The following is a 21,678-nucleotide window of genomic DNA, read 5'->3' as shown; positions in this document are numbered from 1 at the left end:
TGCGGCCGGCCCTGGCGCTCCCCGTCTTGGGGCTGGGGCCGCGGGGAGCCCTCTCCGCTGGGCTCGCACACTTCTCTCCCCTCTGCTTTCTTTAGCATGCCCCGCGGGGCTTGGGGAGGCAGCGGCTCCGCAGGCTGGCGGTTTTGTTTCTCCAAAGTGTTTGCAGGAGCCGCCGACCCGGAGTGGGCTCCCAGGGCCTGTGCGTGTGTGTTTGTGTGTGTGAGTTGTGTGTTTGTGTAATGGGTGTGATTGCGTGTGTGTCTGTAGTGGCACATCTGGACATAGGAAATGTCTTTGGAAAACTTTTTAAAAAATTTTTCTGAGGCTTTGAAACCTGACTCCTGGTTGTCACAAGTGGACAAACACAGAAGATACCCCCGCAAAACTGACAACTTTTTGATGGTGGCTTTTCCGGGTTCGGATTGAACCTTCACTTGGCTGGGCTAAAGTCTTCACAAGCCCCCAGCTCCCACTTGCAGGCCTGGCCTCTGGCCAGCGGGCAGGGCAGCCGTGAGGTTCTTGTTCTCAGTGGCAGTGGGACCCTGGGCGGGGGAAGGAGCATCTCAGGAAAGGGGTCCCCGGACTCTGGGGTTCTCAGCACCTGCGGTCGCAAACCAACCTCATGCCCTGACCTTACCAGGCGTCGGGACTCTGACTTAACCAGGGAAGGAGGGACTTGGTCTGGCGGCAGGTAATTTTGTGAGGAGGATGAGAAGGAAGGGGGGGAGGTGGTGGTGATGGCTAGGACTCTGTGGCCCTGTGTCCAGCCGTAGCTTGGGAGTGGAATGGATGTTTTTGCCACATGGCCACGGTGAGGTACGTGCCAGGTTCTCTGGGAGTGCCGCGTGTGGTGCCCCAAACAAGATGCAAGCTTCTAACATAAAGAGACGTGTCTGAGCTGTGGGGTGGAGGAAGGGGGGCGGTGGGGGAGAGGGGGAGAGATTTTTATCAAAATTGAACACAGATTGCTGAGGTCTGGGCTTGATTTAACTCTTCTCTCTCTGCCTCGGCCATTTCTCCACAGTTTTGGAGTGGATTTGGAACATTTCTCAGAGGGTTAGAGGAAAATCACACCTCTCCAGAAAAGAGTCCCCATAGGTTTTCCTTGATACCCACGTGGGAATGAAAGCAGCTTCCCATCTTTAAAAAGTTCACAGTCTTGTGTTTTCCCCCTTCTGAGTTTGGTGTCAGTTTCCTGAGTTTCTTTGCAAAGCCAACTGAAGCGGGGGATGGATTTTCCCTAGGGCCTAGGGCAGAAAGTGTGCTCTACCGAGAGTAGGGGAGAAAAGGAGCAGTGGGGCCGTATGGATCCATCAGCCCTGAGTAGCACAGTGCCAGGCACTGCCTGTTAGTAGCTGGGTTCCACGAACGAGTGACCACAGACAGCCTGAATTTTCAGCTTTGCTCTAGCCAGGTCTCTGGTTTTGTATTTTGCAATAGAGCCAACAGTGTTTGGGTGGGAGGAAGATTACTGGACTCTCCCTATGTCCTAGAAAAAATGAGAGAATGAAGGGACAGGGAGGAAATCTGGATGTAAAAACAGACTCACAGGAAGTTAAGATTCAGGAAGGATTTTAGAAATTATATAAATTGACCCCCAGGGAAGCTCCATAAGAGAAGGAGCAGGCAGCAATGTCAGAAACACTCATTTAACTTCAGGAGTACGTCGTCAACTGAAGTGTAATGAAGAAGGAGGAAGTCATCCCACAGGCAATGTAAACAAACAGGGGTGACTGGTCCCCGTGAGATGCACATGCCTGCGTGTATTTACACATACATGACTGTGGTGATGGCCATGGCCTTAGGCATTGGAGGATAAATGGTCTATTTCTTCATCTGTGCTGGGAACTCCATCTAACCCCTATTTCTTCCTTTATGCAAACAACTGTGCTATTATTGTCTTGCTCCCTGGTAGTTGCAAACTCTGGCTCCTAACTCCCAGCTGAGTTTTCAGAGCTTTTCCTCCAGCGCCTTGGATGCTGAGGGAATGCTCGTGCCCCCATCAGGACAAAAAGAGGAGAGAACATTCTCCTGGGCATTAGAACTTAGAGAGTCAGGAGCTCAAGAAGGTGGAGGCTGTGCAGGCAGGTCCAATAGGAAGGCCTGTGAATGATTTTGCTTTTGGTGAGCATGGGGGAAGTTGAAATACTACTGCTCGCTGTGAGAACATGTTCTCTCCCCAGTCTTCTTTCCCAACTGTCTCCAAAGTTTTTGATGCAAAACAGGTTAAACTCCCCATTACTAAATAGCCTTGGATCCAGGTGTAAAGAATGAAGATAAAGGGTAAGTATAGGTAGTAGGGAAGGCATAGAGATAATGAAAGGTGAGGCTTTCTTCTTGATTTAGAGGAGCCAATGGAAGTAGCAAGTTTAAATGTTCTCATTCATTTCCATTATTTAAACATAGAAGACTAAATACCCAGGGAGAGAAGGGACCCCTCAGAGCAAGATTCCCAGAAATACTCTTATTCTAGCATACGGTTCCTCAAGGACAGATGAGGGGCAAGAACTGGGCTTTCAACTCTTTCTATATGTGGGGTTTCTGGGAGTGCTGCCTGTGGGATCAGTGGAGTCCTGATGCTTCTGGGCTTGTACTAGGAGACATTTCACCAAGGCTGGGATGAATTCCCAGGCCATGGATGCCTAGCCTGACATCGAAGCCTGCTCATGGCTCATTCTATCAGTTCAATCTTCTGGCCAGCTCTTTGGTCATCTTTGAGATTAGATTAATTAGATGGGATGTATTCCAAGACATCCTTAAAGGTCCAGAGGGCAAACACAGCTGGCAGAAAGAACAAGTTGAAGGATGTCCTTGGCTTTGATAGCAGATGACCCTCTAGATCTCAACAGCCAGAGACACTGTGTCAAAGATCCTGTGTCATTCAGCCCTGGACTTCAGAGGCAGCCCGACACAATGAAAAGAGTGCAGATTTCTGATCAACTGCCTGGAGAGAGAGAACTGTGACTTATATACGAATTAGTAACCTGGGCTACATGACTTATTCCTCCTGAGCTTCAGCTTCCTCATCTGTAAAATGAGGATAGTATTTCCCTTCCCAGGTTATGAAAACATTTATGCACAAGAACTAAGAGCAGAGCTCAGAATGTTGTAAGACCCTTAATAAAGGGAAGGCTGTATTTTTATTTTTCAGTTTTTCAGCCATCAGGAGCAAGTATTGCTCAGAAAGAACCTCTCCCCAAATCTAGCGACATATTTTCCATGATTGAAGGCCAGTGGGTGGAGTTTCTAGGGCTCTGGTCACCCTTACTTCCTTCCTCTAGAAAAGGTGACCAGTGAAGATTTTCCATCAGCATCCCTGGTCCATTATCCCGATTGGTAGGAGGAGAAACCAGGTATCCTGGATGTCTGGCCTAGAAATCACTCTTGTGTTTATGCTCTCTAGGGAGGAAGAAGGACAGAAGAGCAGGTTGTGTAAGTATGGTGAGGAGGTGAAAGGTAGGGAGGTGGGGGCAGGGGGTCAAGGACCAATTGAGTCTTGAAGGACAAGCCTGAAATCAGAGAATGTGGCTAGGCAGCCACTTCTTGTCAAGGGTGCCCAGGTCAGAGTAATGGGGGAATCTGATGGGTTGTAAAGAATGAAAGCTTTAGCCATCACAAACATCTCCACTGTGTACGAGGCGGGAGGCTGCCCCCTGAACCCTGATTGACACATTATCCAAGGGAGTGACTACTCCAAAGGAACAAAGGAGCATCTGATGTTAGAGAGCAGCTGCAGGTCCTCTTGGCCCATCCCAAAGCTTCTAAGTTATCCTTCAAGTTGACATTTAAGACTTTGAAGATCACATTTGTTTTTGTTTTGTTCAAGCTCCCTCTTTAACCATGGCCTGGGATGACTTTTAAGCTTTTAAGAGGCTCAACCAGTGGCCAACTTCTCTTGAGATGGCCCAGAGCGGGGGGTCAGTGAATTCCTCACTCCTGGCAGCATCTATTTCTCCAGCTCTCTCCACATTTTTTGGTTTGTTTTTTGTTTCATTATGAGGTTCTAAAACTGCACAGTCAAGATGCTGTGGGGGGAGGGAGTGCCTGTTTTTGGAACCTGTGCCGCATTATGCTAGCACTGGCCAAGGCTTATCAGACTATGGTTATTAATAGGTGTCGTGGGTTTCTTTCTGGGTTCCCCCTCCAAAAAAAAAAAAAAAAAGGGACCTGGAAAAAAATGAACTTTAGGCAGTTTGGTGTCTCTTTCAATCCTGGCCAAAGAGGAGCTGACTTATTTGTAGTACATCCTATGGTTCCAAGGAAGAGCTTTAGAATCAAGCAGAGGTTTGAGTTCTGGCACCACCAGGTCACAAGCTTGCTAACCTCTCTGACTCTTCTTTATCTGTTAAATGAGAACAATAACTATTCTCATTTCACAGGGTTGTTCTGAAGATGAAATGGAATGATACGTGGGAAAAAGCTAGCAGATTGCTCAGTAAAATGTTAATGCCATTCCCCCTCTCCAGTTTTAAGTTCATGAAAGTAAATGGGTTCAGACTTGTCCACAAGTCAAAGTAAATAAGCCACTTATTCAAGGATTAACAACTGTGCTCAGAGGTCAGATATCTCAGCCTGGAGATGGAGACCCTTTATACAAAAGTGGGGCACAGAACAGTGTTCCCCATGCCAAGCAAATGGCAGCCCCATGTGACCCTCGATTGAAATAAAGGAAAGGTCACCAGCTCACTCACCCATGAATTTGGGCTATTTAGTGAGCTCTCCATAGAGCTTGTTTAAAAAATCTCAAACACTGTCCTGAGAATCAAGGTCAAAACTGAGAACAGAAATCATTGAGGCAGTACCAAACATTAAAATCTAATAATGATGTGACAATGACAGCAGTACTTTAAATTTATATAACATTGTACCATTTGACAGGTACATTGTCCATTTAAACATCATTGACAATCGTATGAGATTGGTATTAACTACATTTCACAGCCCAAATTCTGAGGACTTAAAAAAAACTTACCATATTTCACACATTAAGTAAGCGGAATAAACAGAAAACAAACTATTCCCCAAGCAGTAGGTCTCAACCGTGGCTGCACATTAGAACCACTTGGGGGAGCTTGTAAAAGTATCAATACTTGGGTCCCACCCCAGACCAATTTAATTAGACTCCCTGGGAGTGGAACCTGGGCGTCCATAGTTCTGTAAGCTTCCCAGGTGATCTGAAGTCTAAGTTGAGGATCACTGGTCTAAGAGAAGAGTGTAAAGCACCAAAGTTAGGACCCAGGGTACCAGGCATGGGAAAAAGAAACAGCCAAGACTTTGCTAGGATTTAAGCCCATTGAGGGTGCGGACTTTGTATACTTCTCCCTGTATCCCTGGAGCCTAGGACAGTGCCAGCTACAGGGTAGGTGCTCAGTAAACATTGAGTAGATGAAAAAATGAACAAAATACCGGAGATTAGAAGTTGTCAGTTTCAACAGTGAAATCCAGCTTGTCAGCTTGTTTTTTATAAAGTTTTATTGGAACACAGCCATGTCTATTCATTTGTGCTTTGCCTATGGCTGCTTTCATGCTGCAATGGCAGAGTCGAGTAGATGTGACAGAGACTGTGTGGCCTACAAAGCTGAAAACATTTACCATCTAGCATTTTACAGAAAAGGTTTGCTGGCTCCTGCTCTGGATCCCAGACATGAACAGAGCAAGTATAGGAGCTTAGGGAAGGTCATTACTGCATGATCATTAAGAATATGGGTTCTAGAATCAGATCAACCTATGTATGGTTCCTGGAACACTTACCTGTTAAAAGACCTTGCAAAGTATTTCACCTCTCTGATTCTCAGTTTTCTCATCTGAAAAGTGAGGATGATAATAAAATGATACCTCCCTCATAGGATGACTGTGAGGGTTGTCAGCCCCTGGCCGAGAGTAAGTATTAGCTGTAGCTATGGTGGTTGCTGTAGTTACCAGCAGTCAGCCACATAGAGGACTAACTAGACAAAAGTCAAAATCTAAATCCAATATCACAAGGTAGATCAAGGGACGAGGTAGGAAAAAATAAGCAGTCAGTAAGCTTGTGTGAAGAAAGACTAATGTGAGGTTTCTGAGATAAAAGGTGTCCTTTTAAGACAACACAGATCAGGCCGCAGGAGGTGTGAGTGAGGTGCTTTTGTATGACCAATTGCTGTGTCAACCAGCAATCCCCATCAGTCCTCAAGGGTTAACTTAAGTTTTATTGCATCAAATCTAGTCTCAAGAACAGTGCACCTGTATACATAGTTCTTTTTACCTGGAAGTCCTTGCCTCAGTCCTAGTCTTCCTGATCTACTCAGCTTCCAAGGCCTGCTCAGGTGTCCCTTTTTTTTCCTCAACTTCCCACTGCAAGGCTCATTCCAACCCCCTTTTCCTCCTTATTCCCATGAACCTGGCACACAACTCTGTCATCACAATGAACACATTGCATTACCATCGAGGAAGGACTAAGTCTCCTTCATGCTTTCTGCGTGCTTGCAGCTCATAAAAGTCAAATTGCATTGTAGAATCAATGTCTGGAAGCCAAACCATGTCAATCAGCCCTTTAATCCAAGGCAATCATGTCTGAGTTTGAGGAATGAGTAGGATTTGCCCAGGTGTGATGGGCTTGCAAGAGCTAATCTCCATAACCAGAGGGACAGGAGCTACCCAGTTTATACACTATGTGGATGCTTTGTGTCCTCATCTCCCCACTCTTTGGTGGCTCCTGCCCTCCAGAACACTTCTAGCGGGTAGCCAGGGACAGGGAAAGATGGAAGAAACTTAAAACCAACTCTTTGATTTCTTGTCAGCAGATGTGGTGAAAAGTCAGGTTTTGGCTTCTTTGGGCTTTTCATGGATATGTGCCAAGATAATTGGGAGCTGGTTTGGTATGTGCCAAGAGAATTAGGATTTGGCTCTTTCATTAGCACCGTAATAGAAATATGGCCACAAATAATAGCAAATAATGCACAGTTTTTCTGTTTGACTACAGACCGTGTTGCATAATTTTTATAGACTTGAGCGGCAGATTTATTTTGGTGGCAGATATATATTGTGTGTGGAATAATGTAAAAATGAAGTTATATTCTGATGGTGAAGGGGAGGGCACAGAAAACTCTTCACCTTGAGTTAAATATTTCTTTTGATCATCCCCAAATGAACGATTGGGAGCTGCCTCCTAAGAGGGGCAGGAGGAGAGGAAATGAAATACTATTTATCTATATGCTCCACTGTGCACATGACACTAGGCAGGTCATTTTAAAAAATATATTCTTGATTTGATTTTTCCATATTATGAAGGTAATTCTTGCTTAAGCAAGTGAATTAATATCATGCAAAGATACATAACGACAAGTAGAAATGTATTCGCCCCCCTCTACACCCTGGTAATTAATGTTAATAGCCTAGTAATATATCCTGCCGTAACTTGTCATTTGTCCGTACAAATACCTACTGGTGTATACAGGATGGAGGTGTCTTGCCTGAGTATTTTTCACTGTAAGGGAATCTTATAGTACACATTACTCTGTAGCATACTTTTCTTTCCCTTGACCATATGTCAAGGTCATCCCTATACTGGATGTAACTCAGTTTTATTTTTTCTGACTTCTTTATGCCTAGGCTTACACAGCTTTACATATTTGGCATCACATTGTTCCTGGTGAGGTGTTCACTTTGTCATCAGTCAGCTATTCCATGTGGTTTCATTCTGGATGATCACCAGTTTGGGTCCCTGAGCTGCCAGATCAAGCATCATCCATCACCCAGGCAAGCTTTGCTTTGGCTCTCAGGCTGCGTGATGGATGTACACAGCCTGCTGACCACCCTGGGGCGCGACTGCCTGGTGTGCATGGCCTCCTTGTGTCTCCTAGGCCTGGGGTTGCTCTCAAGCATCAGGCCCCTGTGGCTGCCCTGCTTGCTCATCAGAGGTAGGCTTGCCTCCTTGGAGCTCCTTAATTACTGAATATGCAGGAAACATAGCAGGCTGATCAATGAAATTGGAGAACAGTTTTGATGGAGCAAATCAGGCAGCATAGTATAATGGCCAAGCATGTTGGCCCCGCTCTCAAATTGCCTGGCTGGGTCCACATCCCTTTGTAGTGGACACTGGGCTGTGCTCCCTGACCCCTTTGAGGACTGAGTCTCCAGTTGCAGGGAGTGCTGGACATGGTTAGCCTTCTTGGAACAGCCCTGGCTAAAGAGACTTGCTGTGTCAGGCACTCCTGCGCATGCTCCTCTCCTGGGGTCACCCTGAAATCAATGATGGTGCGGAGCTGTGACTACCTGGCCCCTCTACCGCAATGTGGGACAATTCTGAAGGGTGTGCCAGCTTCAGGGGTCCCTGGGGGTTTGGCGGAGGCCTTAGCTGAGGCTACGTCACAGCTCCATTTCTCCCTCTGCCTGGTGCTGCCTCTAACCTGCCCTTCTGCCCGGAGGACTTGACTCCAGGAGTCCTTCCTAACAAGCCTGCTGCGCGCTGTACTCCATCCCAGAGTCTGCCTCCCAAGAAGAAACCCTACCTACTTTGCCGTTTAATAACTTGCCCAACAAGTTATGAGCCTTGTCTGGGCTTCAGTTTTCTTATCTGTCAAATGGAGATAATAACATTTCCTTCCTTATGGGGTTGTTGAGACAATTAAATGGAAAGATGCATGTTAAGTCCCTGGCACAGCACCTGGAAAAATGCTACAAGTTTTAGCAATTTTATATGAAATTGTTTTAGAGGAGTCCATTATTTTCTAGGTAATTGTTGGTAGCTATGTCAGGATATGAAAAAGTACGTTTTTCTCCCCCTGTGCTTTGTATGCTTTTTAGGTGACCCTCAACTGATTTCTCTACAAATAGAGTTGTGTCAAAACTGGGCAGACTGAATGACTGTCTTGACTTTTATTGGCAAATTTGCTTTTGTTCCCCAATCCCGTGCTAATCTGAGGGGTGTGGATGTATCTGGGTGGAAGCATAATGACATGGCCTTGTTGCCGACCTGTCTGGAGACAAAGGGCTGGACAAGTTGACCTTTGGGAATTCCTCTCTACCTCACCTGTGCTTCTGCAGTATGAATGGGGTGGTCCCAAGGGACCCTGCCGGCCCTCTGGGAGCCGCCATCCTGCCTGTGTGCTTATTCATGTCATGCCTGCATGACTGTCTGCCAAATCTGATTCCTCCTGGTGGGTGTTTGTTTCTTGCTCCTTTGTCCCGAGCACAGGCAGTCTTTGGTGCTGTGCTTTGAACATTCCGCCTTTCAGGTTATGTACACCCGTTGTCCATCCTGAATGCCAAAGCAAAGCTTGCCTGTGTGATGAATGCTTGATCCGCCAGACTCTGGGATCCAGACTCACAGCTCATGTCTGACCACATTCCCGGGGGGTCAGTGTCAACACTCCCTTTCTTGTTTCCTCCCAGACACTACAGCCCCCTGCCTCCAAGTTCCCTTGACCAGGGCAGGGAGGGGAGAAAGTGATTCCAGGTCAGTGGGGAGGTACGTCAATATTTTCACAGTGCCAGAGGCAGCTTTGAAGTTATTTTGAAACAAATTCAGAGTTTCTGTGGACTTTGGGCTGCAGAAGGATCAAGCCATTATAACTCTCTATTTCTTTTGTAATCTCTGTCAGTGTATTAATCAGACTGTTCCCCACCAGGAAGCATTGCACTAGCAGCTGCCCAGAGACAGAGTTAGGAACTGCTCGGCCCTTCCGAGACACAATGTCAATAAGTCACCATCCTCGCTGCCCTGAACAGAGGTAATGTTATTGATGTCTGTGGCTGCCTAAATGGAAGCTGAGGCTGACAGCTGATAAACAGACCAGGTTTCTCAACTGTTAGAGACAGCATAAGGCTGTTTTTCAGAGAATAGGCCCTGGATTCAGATGGCCTGGATTCTGATTCTGGCTCCACTTTTTGCTAGCTGTGTGACCATGCACAAGTTACTTAATCTCTCTGTGCCTTAGTTTCCTCATCTGCAAAGCGATTTTTTTGGAGGTAAAGTTAATACATTACTTGGTTAAAAGAAAAGAAAAAAGAAAATCTGGCGCATAGTAAATACTAAGAAATGTTAGTGAGGATGAAGATGATGATGATGATCGTGGTGGTGAGGATAGTGGAGAACAGAGACCACATCTCATTAGCTGTTTCCCCAGCATCCTGCATAGTGTCTGGAAAAGACTTAGGGCTCAACAAAATTTATTAAATAATATATCCCAATGCCTTTTGCTAAGTGTCTACTGCCTACCTAGTCCACTCAACTCTCTACCAAAGAAAGAAATATACTCTCCATTAAAAAATTTTTATTTTATCTTAACTTTTTATTGAAGCTCAACATAAATCAGAAAAAATACACAATTTTTGAGGATGTAGTTCAATATATTTCCATAAGTTGAACATCCACCACCCCAGCCCTGCCCAAGAAGCCCCTTCATGCCCCTCTCTGGTTACTACCCTTCCATGATCCTGACTTCTAGCGCCATAGATTAGTTTTGCCTTTTCTTGCACTTCATATAAATGGAATCATACAGTAGGTGTTTATTTGTAACTGGCTTCATTCGCTCAGCATTTTGTCATTCTGTAGATCATTCATTCTTATTGTTGCGTAGTTGTCCATTATGTGAATATAACACACTTTTTCCATTTTTCTGTTGATGGGCATTTGGGTGGTTTCCAGTCTGGGGTTGTTGTGAGTAGCCTTGCTGTGAACATTTGTGCACTTTTAGGTGAACACGTGAATGCATTTCTCTTGGTATGTTCCTGGGAGTAGAATTGCTAGAGCATTCAGAATGCGTATGTCCAGCTTTAGTAGGTATGGCCAAAGTTTTACAAAGGAGTTGTGCCATGTTTTGCATATTCTTGACAGATGAAGAAGCTGTTCCAACTCAATAGTGCAGAGCCTTGACAGTGACAGGGGTTCCTGAGATGTTCACAGCTCCCAGGCTCTTTCTAGCTGAGAGTTCACATGTTCTAGAAGGTCTGCTAGGGTAGGCAGTCCTCTAAGAAGCACGCACTGTGCCACGCGTTCTCACTTACACTCTTTCACCAGATCCTCACAGCAATCCCATGAGATGGGGAGTATCACTCCCTTTTCTCAGATGAGGAGACTGAGGCTCAGATGAGGAAACTTGAGTGACTTGCCTAAGATGTTAGAAGCAGACACTGTCAGGGTCAGGATATAAAACAGAGATACCTCAATCTGAAGCTCATGCATATTGGATCCCACGGTGACTCACTTTGGCCTCAGTGCTAACACTGAAAGAAAACACAGACACAGACTTGGTTGCTGTCCCCCTAGAACCTGTGCAAGCTGTGGGGTGGAGGCTGTGAGGAGAAGCCCTGTAAAGAGGAGCAGACATATGCAATTTGGGAAGCCAAATTGTTTTCCTGCCCAGGGGCTGCTGGAGAGTCATGAATTTCCTGGAAGGCAAAGGCGACCATATAATTTACTTTCTAAACCAGGACTCTCAAGAGTGAAAGGGGCATTAACTGGATGGGACAGTGGAGGGAATAGTCACAGACTGAGACTGTCCTGGGCAGCCTGGGACAATGCTCACCCTCTGGAAGTCTGAGCGGGCATTGCTGTCCTGGTCAGTGGGGCTGTGCGGGTTATTTTTAACTCTTTCAGAGCACAGTCTGTCAGGAGTTTGCCCTGATGTGGTATCCTCGCCAGCCTCCTCTGTTTATGGGAAGAGTCTGGCAGAGCCTGGCTTTTTTCTTCCCCTCTCCACACCATTTCCTGTTCAAATGGGGCTCTGACAAGGTGAGCTTCTATTCTCAGATTCAGTTGCTTTGAGACTCTTCTGTCAACAGATTTGATACTCTTAGAAGGCTAGGACTGTGCCTGAGTCACTGCAGTGTTTACAGTGTCTGGTGGCAGACACACAGTTAGCGTTCAGGGGATACTTGTTGACTGTATATATCAGTTACCCATGTGTGTATTCATTTACTCAGTCTCCCGCTCACTCATTCATTCGTAGTCCGTAAACAAGAGCTTGGTTTAGATTCTTTCCCTTTTTTCTGAGCTGACACCTATTCCACTGGTCCACACAGATCAGTTCTGTGTGTGTGTGTGTGTGTATGCAAGCGCACATACACATACAAAGGACAAAGAATAAAAGGGATCAACTTAATTTTAGTAACAAAAGATGTGATATCATGGGACTTGGTGTCAGCAATTAGGTTTGAATTCCAGCCTTCCACTAATTAGCTGCACTGCCTTAGATGAGCTTCTGAGCATTTCTGAGCCTCAGTTTTAGTCATGTGTGAAATGGAAATGACAGTAATACTGGTGGTACCAGACTGAAGTGAGCCTCAATGGTGGAAAGTATATGAAAAGTGCTTGGCATGCTGCAAAGTGCTGTATAAGTCTTATTTGTTAATGCTTGTGGTCATTCAACAAATATCTGGGAAGCTGCCTGGTATGAGACACTGTGTGCTGAGTCAGGTGTTGTGGAGTGAATTCTGGTGAGCAAAATTCCCGCCCACCTCCAGAGCTCCAGTCTGTTAAAGTGAGGTGACTGTATTTGAGGCAAACCCCTATGACTGGGAATTTTTATTAATAAGAAAGGAATCAGCAAATTCTTCCAAGACCTTAAGGATTTGATGTGGGTTTCCAAGATAAGGATGCAAAGGATAATTAATTTCTTACTAAGCCCACAGCTGCATTTTCACCAGAACAACAGCAAGAAGCATCCAAGGGCTTGTGTGTTTCCAGCAGAAGTTTTGGTATAGCACAGTGATTTCCAGTGCAGATCCTGGGAGTCAATCTAGTGGGACCTGAATTCAAATTTCACCACTTGCTAGGAGTGTAGTCTTGGAAACTGAGCCTCAGTTTCCTCATCTGTAAAATGGTGATGGTAATGGTACCTACTCCCAAATGAGGATAAAATTAATATATGTACAGTTCGTAGAACAGTGCCTGAAATGGAGTATGTACTCTATAAATATTTATTCTTATTTGCCACATAGTTTTCTTTCCATTGGAATGCTAGGTATTATACTGTATGGTGTTACTTCAACACATGGATGATGAAAGATCATTTTGAGTTGGGGGAAGTCAGGGAAGGTTTCACGGCAAAGAAGTATCCTAAGGTACTTTTTTTTTTTTTTTTTGGACAGAGTATCACTCTGTTGCCCAGGCTGGAGTGCAATGGTGCGATCTCGGCTCACTGCAAGCTCCGCCTCCCAGGTTTACGCCATTCTCCTGCCTCAGCCTCCCGAGTAGCTGGGACTACAGGCGCCCGCCACCTCGCCCGGCTAGTTTTTTGTATTTTTAGTAGAGACAGGGTTTCACCGTGTTAGCCAGGATGGTCTCGATCTCCTGACCTCGTGATCCGCCCGTCTCGGCCTCCCAAAGTGCTGGGATTACAGGCTTGAGCCACCGCGCCCGGCCCATAAATTATTTTTATATATACTAGACCAGTGCTGGTTTAAAAGGACTAAATTATACGCTGATTATGTTTGTTTGTTGTTTGTTTGTTGAGCTGAGGTCTTACTGTGCTGCCCAGGCTGGTTTTCAACTCCTGGGCTCAAACTATTGTCCTTTCTCATTCTCCTGAGTAGCTGGGATTACAGCTACCCTCCCCTGTTAAAATTACTAAATTAGATACAATTGAGTTACATTGTTTATTTTAAAATTCTATTAAGCTATAAATAGGCTGAGATGAGTGGATCACTTGAGGTCAGGAGTTCAAGACCACCCTGGCCAACATGGTAAAACCCTGTCTCTAATAAAAATACAAATATTCGCCAGGTGTGGTAGCAGGTGATTGTAATCTCAGCTAATTGGGAGGCTGAGGCAGGAGAATTGCTTGAACATGGAAGGCGGAGGTGGCAGTCAGCCGAGATTGTGCCACTGCACTCCAGCCTGGGCAACAGAGGGGGACTCCCTCTCAAACAAACAAAAAACCCTACGAATGAAAGATAACATAGTTGCTAATGATTTTCTTCTGCTTATTTGTCTATAACATTGTTTCAGTTAGTAAAATAAATCACTGGTAAAGTAATTTCTTTAGAGTTTTTAAAGGGAGGGTTATAATGCAACATTCTATTACTTGTAGCAACATGTTACAAATTTAAGTACTAGATCAAATACTAAGCTTGACCATCCTTGGGGGGGGGTGAGACATGTCATTGTGATAGTTCCTTATAGTCCCAGGCAACTAATCCCAGACTTCTGGATTTAATGGGCCAGTGAGGAAAAAAATTCAGAGTGGGTGTTGAAAGTATTCACAAGGGGATACCAGCTTTAATTTTTTTAAATGAGAAGAAGATAATATCAGAACACAGGAAGGTCATAGAAATTTAATAATTTAGTTTTATGACAACACATAGTCTTTATTGAACTCATTTTGTCATAAACTGGCAAAAACTGTTAAGGATGTGTGCTCACCCATCAGTGTTTATTCACACAGTCAAAGACACACATGGGCTTCTGGTTTGTATACCCAGAAATTGTAATACAGCATTTTGCCCGGAGATCGGACTGGATTTCAGGGCTGAGTTCTCACTAAGCCAGCTCAAACACAGGCATTCGTTGATCACTGGAGCATGTATATTTCCAGTGACTCAAGACTCATGTCCATTCTGTGATTTCTAGGAATGATCCCAAACAGAGAATCAAAGTGAATAAAAGCCAAATGGAGTTGGACGGGTTTAAGGAAAATTTCATTCAGGCTATTTAAAAAAAAAAAAAAAAGAAGACTTGAATTCTTCCTAGTCCACAAAAGAACATATGCCTTGTATCTTGAATACTTAGGCTCATATGGTATGTGTTTATATTTTGATAGTGCTGGATTCATACTGTTTCTGAGTTGTACTTTCTTTATTGTATAGCTCTCCATTTACTGACTACAATATATTCTCATGAGTCAGATAAAAAGAGTCAACTAATAACTTTATTGAATTTTTATTTGGATCTTAATTATTTATTTATTATTATTATTTTTGAGACAGGTCTCACTGTTGCCCAGGCTGGTGTGGAGTGGCACAATCTTGGTTCATTGCAACCTTTGCCTCCCAGGTTCAAGAGATTCTGTAGCCTCAGCCTCCCAAAGAGCTGGGATCACAGGCACACGCCACCACACCCGGCTAATTTTTGTATTTTTTGTAGAGACAGTTTTGCCAAGCTGGTCTAGAACTCTGAGCTCAAAGTGATCCATTCTCCTCAGGCTCCCAAAGTACAGGCATGCACCACTGCACCTGGCCTTCTTAATTCATTTTTAAGTGAAATAATTTTAATAATGGAATGTCTTTCAATGTCATTCATATATATGTATATATTCTCTCTATATATAGAATATATACAAATATATATATATTAAATTTTCAACCATTTGATGGTAAGGTTTGCCAACCAAAATGGCCTATGCAAGAGAATGTGGGTAACAGAGGTAACAGTGTCTTTTTTTTTTTTTTTTTTTTTGGACAGAGTATCACTCTGTTGCCCAGGCTGGAGTGCAATGGTGCGATCTCGGGTCACTGCAAGCTCCGCCTCCTGGGTTCAAGTGATTTCCCTGCTTCAGCCTCTGGAGTAGCTAGGATTACAGGCACCCACCACCACACCTGGCTAATTTTTTGTATTTTAGTAGAGACGGGGTTTCACCATGTTGGCCAGGATGGTCTCCATCTCCTGACCTCATGATCCACCTGCCTCGGCCTCCCAAAGTGCTGGGATTACAGGAGTGAGTCACCGTGCCCGGCCCCTAAGGTATTTTTAAGGTATCTTTTATATCCTGAACAAGACTGGCTTGTTTATTTCTATCGTTGCTCTGTTCTTAAAGCTCAGAGAAAATTCAGTATGGAAGAATTTCCTTCTCTTAATAAACATAAATCAAATGCCTCCTGAAACTTCGAAGTTGAATAACATGTGGTCCCTACTCTCAAGCATTTCCAAACTAGTTGATCTATTTTGCCACCATCCTTGAGCCAGAGATAGGGGACATATAGATGAGTCCTCAAGGTATTCAGCAGTGTCATGGGGGAAGGATCTAGAACTGAAGATTATTGCTATAAGAGGGAGATGCTAAAAGTGGGTGGAAATTAAGTCCGTCTTGCTCAGGATGTAAAAGATATTTGAAAGATACCTTAGGGTGCCTCTTTCTCATTTAAGAGTATTTGAGAGTAATCCCAGCACTTTGGGAGGCCAAGGCGGGCAGATCACTAGGTCAGGAGATCGAGACCATCCTGGCTAACATGGTGAAACCCTGTCTCTACTAAAAATACAAAAAAATTAGCCGGATGTGGTGGCAGGCGCCTGTAGTCCCAGCTACTGGGGAGGCTGAGGCAGGAGAATGGCATGAACCCGGGGGGCCAGAGCTTGCAGTGAGCAGACATCACGCCACTACACTGTAGCCTGGGCAACAGAGCAAGACTCTGTCTCAAAGGGAAAAAAAAAAAAAAGAGTATTTGAGAGTAGAAGGACATTGTGGAGTCTCCTTCCAGGTATCTGTTATTAGAGGGGCCATTTCATCTGTTGATATGATCAATATATGGTGCTTCTTGCGATAGGAAGATGGACAAATGGTTCCTATCATTCCTCCAGCCTATCTGCTCTACCTGTATAGCTATGTGCCTTGCAGGTGAAGGGTATGATGAAATCATTCAGAACTGCTCCTAGACAATGACAACAAGGTCTAAAAAATGCATTCCCCACATTGCCCAGGAATGGCTGAAATTTCTGCTTCATGTGATTTATCTCTAATATCATGGCTTATTTAAAAAAAAATCCCTGTCTCATAGCCAGGATGCAAAATGAAGTCTTCTCTCTGCCTCCATCCTCAACCCTTCTGTCCTCTGCAAGTTTTTCAATGAGGAATTAAAATTAAAAAATCCTTTAGTTTCTTAAAGCATGTAAGTGTAATGCTAACATTAAAATGATGCCATAGAATCATAAACGTAGGAAAAGATGCTTAACCTTACTTGGAATCAGGGAAATACATAAATGGAAATCACAAGGAGACTCTGTTTTATAGTCATCAGATTGGCAAAAAAAAAAAAAAAAAAAAAAAAATCATGCTCATCATATTGAATGTGGAGCCAAAAATAACTCCTATTCACTAAGGGTGGAATTAAACCGACAGGAACACTTCAAAGGGCAATTTGACACTATCTAGTAAAACTGAAGATACACTTACCCTAAGACCCAGCAATTTCACTTGTAGGTAGGTCCAGACAAAGTCTAATATATATGAAAAGAAGACATGTTCAGGAATATTCACTGCAGCATGGTTTTTAAGAGCTACAAAGCAACCCATATACCTATTATCAACCAGAAGACTGGTTAAATAATTTGATACATGCATACTTAGAGTGGAATACTATAGAACACAGAAAAAAAAAGGTGCTAGACATTGTTAAAGACAGATACTAGTGACATATAATCTCAGAAACGATATGAAGTGAAAACAATATTAAGCAAGTTGCAGAAGGATGTCATTGCTAGTAAGTTAAAATCATGTAAAACAATACTCTTTTATTTACAAACATTTATATGTATAATTAAAGCATAAAATTATGTTTGTGAACAACCATGAAATTCAGAGAAGTGGCTCCTTCTAGGAAAGGCAGTAAGGCAGATCAGGGGAGAAGCACATAGGGGCTCCATTTATATCTGTAATATTTTATTTCTTAGACTGTAAGGTGGGTATACAAATGTTTATTTTTATTTTCGAGACAGAGTCTCACTCTGTCACCCAGACTGGAGTGCAGTGCCATGACCTCCTCTCACTGCAACCTCCACATCCTGGGTTTAAGTGATTCTCCCACCTCGGCCTCCTGAGTAGCTGGGGTTACAGGCCAGCACAACTACGCTTGGCTGATTTTTGTATTTTTGCTAGAGATGGGGTTTTGCCATGTTGGCCAGGCTGGTCTCGAACTCCTGACCTCAAGTGACTCACCCACCTCGGCCTCCCGAAGTGCTGGGATTATAGGCATGAGCCACTGCACCAGGCCTATTTTATTATTATTTATATTTTTTAGATATCTAAAACATTTTTTGGTTTTAAGCAAAGCTAATTTTAAAAGCTAGGCACAGACTACTAGTTCATCTCCCTTGACCATTGGTAAGTAGATATGCGGAAGAGTGAACAGGAAGCTGTCTCCATGGCTGTAGGTCCATCTGGAAAATTGTAATAGATGCGACATCTCCAAATAGGCTCTTCCGCAAACATCTACATCCCATGTGCACATGGTAATCACTGTTTTTTTGATATACTGGTGGAGATGCCAAATAGGGTCATAGCAATATAGGTCAGTGCAAAAGTAATGGCAAAAACCGTGATTACTTTTGCACCAACCTAATAGAAACCAAACAGCAACTCTCTGGCTCATTCCCACACAGCAAATTGCTGGAGCCTTCTTTCTCCCATCCCTTCCTTGAGAGCTACTGGGATTTCTTGCAAGTGCTAGAAAGTGACCACAGGCTGTCCTTTTGATAAGGACATGGGACCAGATAATCTCAAGTGCTTCTCATTGCCACAGGGTGTAGAATCTTCCTCTCTCCACAATCACTGCCTTGTCTCCACGAAGTCCTCCTTCCCTTCTGATTTTCATTCATATACAGCCGTTGCTGTGTTCCTTTTGCGAACACCGCAGCCTAAGGTGGGAAAGTACCCACCACTGGGAGTTGCTTCACTTTCTTTTAGTTGACAGTGAAGCCATGCTGACTTCTTCTCTGGTGTCTTATTGAAATGCAGTCGATTCAGCTCTTTCATGTCCCTTACTCTTTATGATAGCTTCCTTCCCTTAAAACCTGGTCTGGGCTGGCCGGGTGCGGTGGCTCAAGCCGGTAATCCCAGCACTTTGGGAGGCCGAGACGGGCGGATCACGAGGTCAGGAGATGGAGACCATCCTGGCTAACAGAGCGAGACTCCGTCTCAAAAAAAAAAAAAACAAAAGAAACAGCAGGTCGGCCGGGCGGGGTTCCTCAAGCCTGTAATCCCAGCACTTTGGGAGGCCGAGACGGGCGGATCACGAGGTCAGGAGATCGAGACCATCCTGGCTAACCCGGTGAAACCCCGTCTCTACTAAAAAATACAAAAAATCTAGCCGGGCGTGGTGGTGGGCGCCTGTAGTCCCAGCTACTCGGGAGGCTGAGGCAGGAGAATGGCATGAACCTGGGAGGCGGAGCTTGCAGTGAGCTGAGATCCGGCCACTGCACTCCAGCCTGGGTGACAGAGCGAGACTCCGTCTCAAAAAAAAAAAAAAAAAAACCTGGTCTGAGCCCAATTCAAGTGACATACACTGTGCTGGCCCTGAGGGCCCTTGTCCTTGTTATGTGGCCTTTGTCCTTGACCCAGTCTGTGAACCTTAACTCTCAGTTCAGCAGCAGTGAACCCCTTATCGGGTTGGCATGGTGCTTGCACTGGGGAGTACAGTTGGGGGTAGCTTTCCTTCCTGCATCCTGCTTATTCATATATCATAGAATTCACCTTAATTAAAAGACAAAAATCTCATGAAACTGGGACTTGTTTGAGTAAATCCTGGGAGCATCGTTGCTCTAAGAATGTGTATTGTCATCTCTGTCAGTCAGGCTCCAGGCAGGAAGCAGTTGGCACTCCCAAAAGAGTTTGATGGATAAGAGTTTAATGAGAAGGCTATTTACAGAAGAGGGAGTAGAGAGATGTTGACGCACTCAGGAAGAAGCAGCACCAGGAAGCTATTAGCGCTCCTCTACCTGAAGGTGTGAGAGCAAGGAGTGGTGTCGTCAGAGCTCTGCCTGCTGGAGCTGTGCAGGAGGGACCACTTTGCAGGACTGTGGACCTAGAGGGACACAGCCTCTGCCAGACTCATGGCTTAGCAGAAAGGAAATGGGGGAGTGAGCACTCCAAAATTTCAGGGGACTTGGCACCTCCCTGAGTTTCTTAATTTACCTAGTTCATTGCTGTTCCCTGACCAACCTCACAGGCCTCAGTTCTTTGGCTCTCATTCATGTCTCATTAAAGTCACGTGCCGGGGCTGCTTATAGACCTGGCTATCTGCTTGGTTTCTTCTAGCTGGGGAATGGTGAAATGTTCAGGAGGAAAGAAATCTCAAGAGGTCATCTATTACAGCATTTCCCAAACTGCCTTTGATAGAATACTAGGTTCTCACAATGGTTGTCCTAGGGAAAAAGAAAGTTCTGTGGTTAAAGAAATTTAAGCAGCCCTTTTCCATCTCCCCTACTTTCCCCCCAGAGAGCCACAGTGCTCAGAGAAAAAACAAAAACAAAAAACACCCTAGTTTTACGAGGTCTAAACTAGCACTTCTCAATTTATCTAAAGGGACTTTTTCCATGGTATACCCCACAGAACGAGTGTTTTGAGGTTTGTATCAGAATTTATATTCAGCTCTAGCCACATGGAACAGAAACCTGGCTAGAGTTTTCTGTCAGCTGGGGTTCTTTATTGTTCTTACACAAGCAGTTCAGCAGACACACTCGAGAGCTGGTAGGGTGGTTCCACGGTGCCACCAGGGACCCAGACTCCCGCTCTCTCTCTTTCTTCAGGCTTCTTTAGAATGGAACCTTTGTCTTTGTGCTCATTGCCTCATGGTTACGATGTGGCTGCATCACCTCCATCTTCAATCTGCATTCCAGGCAGTTAGAAAGAAAATGACAACGTACAAAAAGTGCACGCCAGCTACTTCTGGTCTCTATAACAAGCTTCTCTGAAAGTCCTGCCCATACACGTCAAAATTCTGTTAAATAGAGGTTCCAAACTGCAATGGAGTCTGAGGGGAAGCTGAACATTTTAAAATTGGGCATGTTGTTGCTGCAAACAAAAGCAGGGGTGCATTCATTGGAAGAAAGAAGAAGAGACCAGACATTAGGTGAACAGTGAGCATCATGTGTCACATAGATCAAACCTTTGTTTCTCTCTTCAGCAGGCTGATTCTAAAATCTTCTCAGATAAAATAAAAACAAACAAAAACCTATGTGATCAATAGAGAAAACAAATTCTAAGCAACAGGCCACTTGGTATGGCAGAGTCTGTGTAGAAAAGACTACTGGTGTCCCACCCAGATCCCCGGTTGCTGTGGGTGCTCCAGCTAACAGTTCGCACCTGTGTGGATTGCCCTTGGGTCGTCCATCCCCCCCTACCCAGAGCTACCTGGAAGTTACACCCAACTGCCCCACCCCAGCCCACCTCTCCCCTGCATTCTGTGACCAATGACTCACTAGGAAAGGGGAGAAGCCCCACTTCTTCTTGCCCCTTAGAGGGACCAATGTGTCTCAGTTCAAGTCACCCTTCAGAGTTCCTTACAGGATGAGGCTGAAGTTAAACCTCACCTGAAACCACATTCTTTCCCAGATCCCCCCCTGCCTTTTCCTGTTCCTCTCATTCCCTTTCTGTTTCCTCCGGAGAGCTCAGTTTCACCAAATCACACATACACCCATCCTGTCTGAGGCTCTGCTTCTAGGAAATCCAATCTAAAATGTCCTGGGTCAGGCAGGCTGCTTTTTATTACATCCTAAGGGAAGGGATCTAAAACTCTTCCCCTCAGCCCAGTTTGTGGCCACTGGTGGGCTTTGGCTTGGCCTGCGTGCTGTGGAGGCAGCTCCTCATTCCACTCTGATGATGGCTGTGGGCCCACTCCTTGCCAAGTCCTCAGATGTGTTTGGGGAGGCCTCATGAGAAGGCATTTAGCACAAGGGGTCCAGCGTCGTCTCTTCTTAAGGCAGATGTTCTTAGAGACTTTGATTTGCATTTGTAAGCCTGTAAACTGAAGGGACTGTGTGTGTGTGTGTGT

At 44.8% G+C, this 21,678-nt stretch overlaps 1 protein-coding gene across 1 annotated transcript in view; it reads left to right on the top strand.

Moving 5' to 3' along the window:
• The first annotated feature begins 544 nt into the window (after nt 1-544).
• Nucleotides 545-21,678, top strand: part of DAAM2 (dishevelled associated activator of morphogenesis 2) — a 115,548-nt gene continuing 94,414 nt past the window's right edge. The window contains exon 1 of the mRNA XM_011944273.1: nt 545-691. The gene's annotated coding sequence lies outside the window, so the exon portion shown is untranslated. The remainder of the gene's footprint in view (nt 692-21,678) is intronic.

Source organism: Colobus angolensis, unplaced genomic scaffold (genome assembly GCF_000951035.1).
Source record: "Colobus angolensis palliatus isolate OR3802 unplaced genomic scaffold, Cang.pa_1.0 Scaffold105, whole genome shotgun sequence".
In the NCBI taxonomy this organism is placed as follows: Eukaryota; Metazoa; Chordata; class Mammalia; order Primates; family Cercopithecidae; genus Colobus; species Colobus angolensis.
This window is presented reverse-complemented; position numbering and strand designations above follow the sequence as displayed.